The sequence below is a fragment of the Rutilus rutilus genome (genome assembly GCF_951802725.1).
Source record: "Rutilus rutilus genome assembly, chromosome: 19".
Lineage (NCBI taxonomy): Eukaryota > Metazoa > Chordata > Actinopteri > Cypriniformes > Leuciscidae > Rutilus > Rutilus rutilus.
Window position 1 is genome coordinate 20,031,079 of NC_140232.1, and position 9,075 is coordinate 20,040,153.

Consider the following 9,075-nt stretch of genomic DNA (forward strand, 5'->3'; position numbering starts at 1 on the left):
TGTTTATTTAATATGTGTGCACACACACACACACACACACACACACACATATTAAATAAACAAAAATGTTATGTTAGATGAAATTAATTGCGATTAATCGATTTGACAGCTCTAGTTCACACATTACATTTAGTTTAAGTTTAACTCATTTAAGTTTTCACTTTCCTTGCTGTCATAATTCAAGACTATAGCCTTGTCATGTAAAAAAAGCATGTCTCACTGCTTCACAATCATGCTCTGACTGCATTACTGTTTCAGTGCAAAGGAATGCAAGACCTTAAATCATCCATATGGGCTTATGTATACTCACTAACCTGTGACCTCTAATCTTTGACCTGAGGTTATGTGCCTGAGCAATGTGACCATTCTCATTTGGTCCAATAATCGCTCTGTTGCAATATACATAATTAACAGTGCTTTATTGGAACAAATACATTTTTATGTAAATGAATATTCCTTATCTGGGCCTTTTGACTGGGATTTTGATCTGGATCTTGGTCAGAAACTCTGTGTTTTGACAGCGTAACAACAGCTAAAAGCACAGTTTTACTCCAGCGTAACTCACAGGTTATGTCCTCAGCAAGATAACAAGTAAAATTAAATTCACATAATTATGTTTGTTGGTCTCTCAACTGTTTGGTTTGTGGCCGAGGGGCAGAAGTTCTGCTGGAGGCTATGAGCTTCTGCAGGGGCTGAGCTCATGCAGAGATGGTTTGTTTATAGCCAGAAGCGGGTGTTGGGTAAATAAACATGAGGCAGATGTTAAGAATGATCTAAGAAAGAGAGAGTGAGACAGTGGCAAATGGCTTCCAGACCCTTTTTCTCTGTCTCATTTATTTTCTCTGTGCTTCCATGGCCCGTAATATGTCACTCGGAGCAGCTTTCACAAACATGCCAGTGTCACTTAAACCCGGGACTTTCTGTCCCCTCAGCTGCACCAACAACCCCCTCCCACCATCTACGACACTTACGACATTTCAAAACACCTGCACGCTGTTTTTACAAGCCCAGGGGGCAATAATCAATAAAGCTCTGCCGATCTATCACTGAAAAAAAGAAATGATGTAGAAGCAATATCCTCTCAGAAATTGCTAGTAAATTTCACAATTACAAAGAAACAGCAAGTAACACGTTTAATTAAATGTGCAATTTTAAAGAATAAAAACTCAAAGTGTGCTTTCTAAAACATACTACAGCAATCTTTGCTTTATTTACAACTTTTTTTTTTCAAATCCCTAATATAAATGTTCCAAACAATCACCGAACAATTTAAGTATTTTTAATATCATCTTTTTTAGAAATAAATTGTATTGAACGTAAATAGTATTAAAAAAATAGTATTTTTTAAAAGAATTTCTAGGTTGTATAAATTCATTAACCTATATGTTAAATTTAAAACGTCCCCAATTCTTTGCTATGTTATGTATTTATCATGCAATGGCAGATTCTGTGTTCTCATATGAGTTGGATGGGATGAATAAGTGAGGTAAGACTGCAGCTGAACACACAGATTTACAGGACCAACAACATTACGTCAAGAGAAACCAACAGTCTTGTTTAGGAAGGAGAGAGAGACTGGTTAGGCTGTATAGGGTTCATGCATTTGAGTGAGAAGAGCAGGTGTGTGTGTGTGTGTGTGTGTGGAGGGAGGGGGGGGGGGTAGACTATGCTATAACTCTAAGAACTCCTCCTCCATAATGCAACCCATAATTTATGCCATTATATTAAAGGAATATTACAGGTTTAATAACAACAGCATGTGTATTACCACAAAAAAATTATTTAGACACTTCAAAATAAAGTGCAAAAAATTGAGGTTACAATAAGGCACTTATAATGGGGCCAATTTTTAGCGGATTTAAAAATAGAAATTTGTATCATATAATTTTATCATATTAATTAATCTGTTCAAACTTAGATATTATTTGAGCTATAAAGCTTATTTTCATTTTACAGTGGATTTAGGGTAACATTGTCATTGTGGCTACTAATGAAACAGTGAGTATTTTAACAGGTTATCCCCATTCTCTTCAATTTTAAGTGTCTCGCTGTAACCCAGATGTTTGTATTAAAAATATGCCACAAATGCTGTTGATTGAGCTCAACTTGTTTTAACCTCTGTAATAATATTCCTTTGATAAGCTTCTGTCATAGAGAAATACACATTTGAATTTATAACAAATGTGAATTTCAGCTGTATGACTAAGGGTCAGTGTCTGATGACTCATATTGTGGCCACATGTGATGGAGGTGTGTGTGTGTGTGAGAGAGAGAGAGAGAGAGAGAGAGAGAGAGAGAGAGAGAGAGAGAGAGAGAGAGGAGGAAAAAACGTGTTTTCAGGACAGCTAATTCTTCCCAGCATTTGCAAGTCTAATGTAAGTCCATCCAGAGGGGATGAGAAGTCCATTATTCATTTGCATGTAACTCTACAAATATGCTGAAATGGTTTGGTAATTTTCCCTGTGTGAGAGTGCAAGTATATGTCATCACATAACCCTCCTGAACTGCAGCGTCAGCAGGGGATTCGTACAGCGCACATATCCACAGTGTGAAATCAGACGCTATTCAGGGAAATGTTGACTGACCCCTGCAGGTAAGGGTCAATGGTAGGATCCTGCCAAAAGCTGTACAGGAAAAGGAAGTCTATTCATGTCCTATTGCTCCATAACTCTTGGACTCTGACATACAAAACAAGACCATACAGCAGGAGCACCAACACACACTTAATGGACACTTTAAATTAAGTTTTTAAGTTATTTTAAGACAAAGTGACATGTGAAGGCCAAGTATGGTAACCTATACTCAGAATCTGTCCTCTGCATTTAACCCTGCAACCTTCGTGTTACCAGTCTGACTCTCTAACCATTAGCCTATGAGAGAATGACGCAAATCTATGTCATTGTCCTGTTTTACTATTATATTTTATCATACATAATTTGTTTGTAAATTATTCCTGCGTAAATTTTTGCATTCAATTCAACAAGAAATTTACGAACGAATCATTCTGCACGTCTTTTATGAATAAAATTCTGTATGTGAAAAATTAACAGGACAAAAAAATAAAACAATTTCACACCTAGCTTGTCATTTAAATCTATTTTCTAACATTTTGTGAACAATTCAAGCATGCATGCGTTTCATAAAAAAAAAAGGCCATGTCGTTTTTAGTTGCGACAGCCCCTCCTTGGCCCATTCCTCTGAGGAAGGACCTGCTTTCTCTGAGATGGGGCACTCTATGGCATCTGCGTCCAGACCTCTGGAAACTCCATGCCTGGTCCTTGGATGGGACGTGGAGATTCTAGGTGACCTACCTCAGGCGGAGGTAGACACCATCACTTCTGCTAGAGTCCCCTCAACGAGGCGCCTCTATGCACTGAAGTGGGACCTGTTCGTTGAATGGTGTTCTTCCCACCGGGAAGACCCCCGAGGATGTCCGATCAGAGTCATGCTTTCTTTCCTGCAAGATGGGTTGGAGCGAAGGCTGTCTCCCTCCACCCTCAAAGTGCATGTTGCCGCTATCGCTGCACATCACGATGCAGTTGAAGGTAAGTCGTTGGAAAAGCATGACCTGATCGTCAGGTTCCTGAGGGTAGCGAGGAGACTGAATCACGCCTCGCCCGTCCGCTCGTTGCGGTTATACGTGGACAGAACGCAAAGCTTCAGGACCTCAGATCAGCTCTTCGTCTGTTACGGAGGCCAGCAAAAGGGAAAGGCTGTCTCCAAGCAGAGGGTAGCCCACTGGATAGTGGTATCAGACCCAAGACATGCCTTGTTCAGGTTGCGAGCACACTCAACTAGAAGTGTTGCTTCCTCCTGGGCGCTGGCTCAAGGCGACTGCTGACAGATATATGTGGAGCTGCGGGCTGGGCGACACCTAACACATTCGCTAAATTCTATAACCTCCATGTAGAGGTATCTTCCCGTATACTCGCCCCCAGTGGCCAGTAGCGCAAAGGACCCGTTCTTAGAGTCGGCTTGCAACGCCACTTCCGCCCCGCTGGGCCGGATACGTGCGTCTATTTGCTCCAGTGGTGTTCCCCAGAAATGGCTAACCCTGTGAGTTCCTCCATCACCCCTGCGGCAGTCAGACGTTGTGGAGCATCTGACGCCAGGCCTACACTCGTATGCATTGTGGAACCTGTGCTAGGCTGGGTGTCCATATGTAGCGGTCCCTGCAGCAACCCCATATGTGTATTCCTCCACGATCAGCTCCTCTACGGACGAGCCCGTGTCTTTCCCTCTGTCGGTGTTCTTCCCCCTAACTAGGCAAGAACCACCCCAGAGACTGCCATATGTTGTACTACCCTGCTTGGCTAGTCCATATGTTTAACTGTTACAGTGCCTCTCTCCGGGGTAGGATGTGGCTCCCGCAGCGTTCCCTTCCCCAAGGGCACGCTTTCCCAGTGCTATCCAATAAGTCACACTGAGTGGGTCTTGCAGAACAGCAGTGACTGACCTTCTCTGCTTAGAGCTCCTACTTCTGCCCAAACACTGCGGTCAGGCCAGGAGGCTCAAGCAGAGCGCTGGAAGGGCCAGTAGCGGTGGCGTTTTGGTAGATATCCCCATTCGTCAGAATCACTTCTGACGTACTTCATAGTGAGCTGACAAAGGGGAACGTCTCGGTTACGTATGGTAACCCTCATTCCCCGAGGAGGGAACGGAGACGTATGTCCCCTCGCCACAGTTGCTGAGCTTCCGCTGTAACAAGTCCGGCTCCTCAGCGGAAAAACAAGGATGCGATGCACCTGCCGCTCATTATATGCTCGCACCACGATGCACAGCAGCTGGTGAAATTATCACATGCCTTTGTGCATTGGCTCGTTTAGTTACACTCGAAGTAGATAGGTTCACGAGCGAGATCCCCATTCGTCAGAATCACTTCTGACGTACGTCTCCGTTCCCTCCTCGGGGAACGAGGGTTACCATACGTAACTGAGATGTTCTCCTCTATTATAAGTCAGTAAGGAGAATTACATTATCAGCAAAATATATAAATTGTAATGTGCATAAATATAACAAGTTCTAAAAAATATCTTACGCTCAAGAACAAGAGGAGGGAAGATCGGCTTCCAGGTCAAAGCCCGTGTCTTGTGCCCTTCTGATCCTCAGACAGAATGGATTTGTCTGAGAGAGATGATTTCTCACGCCTGTCAAAAGCAGAGCAGTGGAATTACATCAGTACAATGACAGGTGACTGAGGTTGAAATATTCATGAGACTTTCAAACATAAGTATACTCACAATGATGTTACAAATTATGTAAGTGAAACCTTACCTTAAGTACCTGGAACCATTCCTTCTCCCACCATCTGTCATTGTTCATCTTTCTCCTAGTTAGGATGAAAAATCTTTGGGAAGTAAAAGACAATCTTACAGCTTCCTTTATTTCCCCAAAAAGCAGCAGGTGTAGCCCACGCTTCCCAAATTGGGTGTGTGTCGTCTCTCTTTCTTTGTGTCTCTTCAATCAGGGGTTATGCGTGTCAGGACACTTCTAAGGATACATTTTTTCCAGACCGTGAGGAAGCCACAGGAAGTCTTCTCACACGCGACCATTCTTTTGCCAGAAATTTACAGTCAGTCAGGTTTGTTCCGCCGAGGCCCGGGGCCCCCTCTTCACTTCCTGAGGGGCCCCAAAGGGAGGCCAAGATCAGGGCCGGGACCCCAGGGACTCGTATATCGCCAATGGATAAACTCTGTTATCTACCAGCAGAGATCTACAGGGTATAATCGCCAATCACAGGCCTGTACCTTCCTCCACGATCAAAGAATGCGACTGTAAATACTTGATTCCTGCAATCAGCAGCTGTTGATCTTCAGCTGAACACTGTTGCTATAAAGATCCCAAGGTAACACAATATCTCTTAAAGGGATAGTTCACCCAAAAATTAAATGCTATTATGTACTGACCCTCACTTCATTCTGAACATATATGATTTTTTTTTTTTTTTTTACACAAAATAAGATATTTTGAAGATATTTTGTCTATAGAGTGCTGCAGGGATGATGTATTTTTGTAAGCCAAAACCAAGAAACGAGTTAGCATTCTTGCGATTCTGGTTCCATTATCCTGAAGTCATAGGTTTTTGGTTTAATGCCAGAAATAAGGTCTGTGGTAAACACAAGGTCAAGATATTTTCACAGTTTAGTCATAAAATACATCATTAAAACCCTCTTGTGTTTTTTAAAAGCTTTTACTTGTCTTGGAAAAGGTGGTTGCTAGCAAGCAGCTAAATGGGACTACAGAGGCTGACATTAAACATCATCAGCTAAACAGAAAAACTCATCAACTCACTATTCCGCTTTTACAGCCTCATTGTATTTGTAATCATGCTCTTGCAAGCTATTATACCTCAAACTTACATGATAAGGGTTTTTAAAGTAAAGACTGAAAGAGTTGTCAGAAGCTTAGTGATGTGACGTAGAAGTCTACGTTTAGCTTTTTACCAATGGCGATTGTATTTAGGCTTCAATATTCATAAAAGTTGTGTTCATTTGGGAAGATTATTATGATGAACAAAACTTGTAAGAATCATAAACTTTTGTTTATGAGCTTATTTTCTGCAATAATCCAAAAGCCAATGGAAAATTCCTATTGGATTTTGCTGAGGGAACCAGGGTGATGCTAACTTCCAGGTTAGCCTACAGAAATACGTCATCACTGCAGCACTCTGTGCCAATGTTGTTTTGGACCCCATTGACTATCATTGTATGGACCAAATGTTTTTTCCAAAATGGGTAGGTAAGGCAATTTTGGAGCGGCTAGCAATAGCAAGCTAGCTTTGAAGCATTAGATCCCACCCTCCCTTCAGAGCGCTCTCAAAGCCACGCCTCCTCCAAAACACATGAACGCATACAGCGGGAGCAGATTCAGCAAAGTATCATGAGAGACGGCATTAAATGACCTCAAAGCACATAACATTACAATAGTAATGAACATAAACAACAGAGCTCTTACATGTACCACGTGACCTGACTGTTGAAGATTAATTTTGGTGTTGATAGTGTTGACACAGAAACACATTAATCCGAATCTGAGGACGTGAGCAGCTCCGGTTAGAACTCATGAGGACATGGCATGAAAGCAGCATAAGCTCATTGTTTTGGTTCAAGAGGAACTGTAAAAGGCAGCTGCTGTTTGTCTGCGGTGCTCAGCCACTGTTTCTACAACTCTGCATAGCCTTACGGGACGTGTGCACAGAAATACATATGTTGACAGGCAGGTAGGGCAGCATCATATCAGATTTTTGGTCCTGAGACTTCCACAGACGATATATGTGTAAAAATGTTTATATTTAGATCACTTCTATCATTGATTTCTGTTAGGATGTGAAGAGAGTTTCAACCAGAATAACAAAAAGTGTTTATGAAAAAAATTGCCTACCCCTTTAAGGAGATTTACATATGCAAACTTTGAAGCTGCTGACATTTGCAAAGCTTTTTTATTATGAAGCCATTACAAAGAAACTGTTGCAACATTCAGAAATACACAATAAAATGTGTCATTTTTATTACATTATTGACTGAGCCACCTGCAATTTTTGCGGTCAGAGATTCTAGGGTTCAAAAGCTTCAGTCACTGTTGTTGTAGAGTCTGAGAGGCCTTTCGCTATGGATATTAGGCCAAGGTCAAGGGTCAAAAGGAAATGAAATGCCATTACAAGGAAAAAATCTGAGGTGCCCGTCCTCTGATCTCCTCCAGACAACAGCTGAAAGTAGAAATAATTGAGACCAGTTTTATGTCAGACTAGCGGTTTCACTATATGTCCTCTACACCAGTCTGACTGTGAGCTTCAATCCATCTATATATAGCAGTGTAATAAAAATGAGCATTCATTATTTTCCTTCATTCCAGCCTGCAGAGGAGAAGAATGCTGGCCAGTTCTCATGACACATGACCCCCAACATGTCCTGCCGTTATAGATGAGCTTCAGAGAGCGTCCTAAAATTCTCATGCCCCTCCACTGGCATATAAAAAAATCAATTGTAATTTTTTTAAATGCTGTGAAGAAATTTAGTGCATCTAAAAATACACTAAGTACATAGTTTGCTGAGGTTTTATTAAAATGTGCTGATTGAGATGGGCAGAATCAGCTTGTAATATTGAAAGCAGAACAGTAAAAAAGTAAATAGTGAAATTCTTATGACTCTGACTGTGCCAGACAATCATCTGACATCAGAGTCCACCCATGAGACTCAATCTCATTGAGCACAGACATAACCAAGTCCAATGGTCACCAGACAGGCACATGCCTGTGGTCATCTTGCGGATGGTCATGGTGTGGTTTGGCATAGGCATGTGAATGTAACAAAATGAAAACAATCATCAAAGGTCAGATAAGCCTGAGCATCAAATGGAAGCATACAATACAAATCTGCATTTTATTTTAACCAATTAAATGCATTAATGCAAATAGAGCAGAATAAAGTATGTCGCTTTAATTTTCTAATAAGATCTGTAGCTATTTTTAATAAAGTTAAATAGCCTTTAGGTTGTTCTACAAGCTGATTTTGTGACTGAATAGCTCTATAGGGGACATAACATTGGACAGAATCTCATACTCTGCTCAAAGATTTCCCCAAGAGAACTGGAGGGGGGCCGAAAAGTAAAATAAAAAAAATAATAGTTTTAAAACTGTTTGGGAAGCCTAGCTCTAATCCATCAGTGTTATAATGCTGCCATCTGATGGTCAGGCTAAGAACTGACAGATGAATGGAAACTTGTTTAGTCATCATGACTTGAATCACACAGTGACCAAGCAAAAGGATGTTGGGCAAAAGGAATAGAAATATGCATATGACATTTGTTTTGGATGATTCAAAACTCATAGCTCATTCATAAGAATGAAACACCTTTAGAGATATAACTGACACATTTTGAAATTTAAGCTGCAGGAACATCAGTGCCATTTTCATCAGAATCCACATTTCAGAGTTATAGTAAACACAATCATCCAGGATGTGCCTGAACATCATCCTGATGGCTGTCAGTGAAGGTTTGCCAACCTCAGTGCGCGTCTCTTATGCGTGTCGTATGTCCACTGATCAATAGATCTATCTAGATCAATGGCCGTGTCAC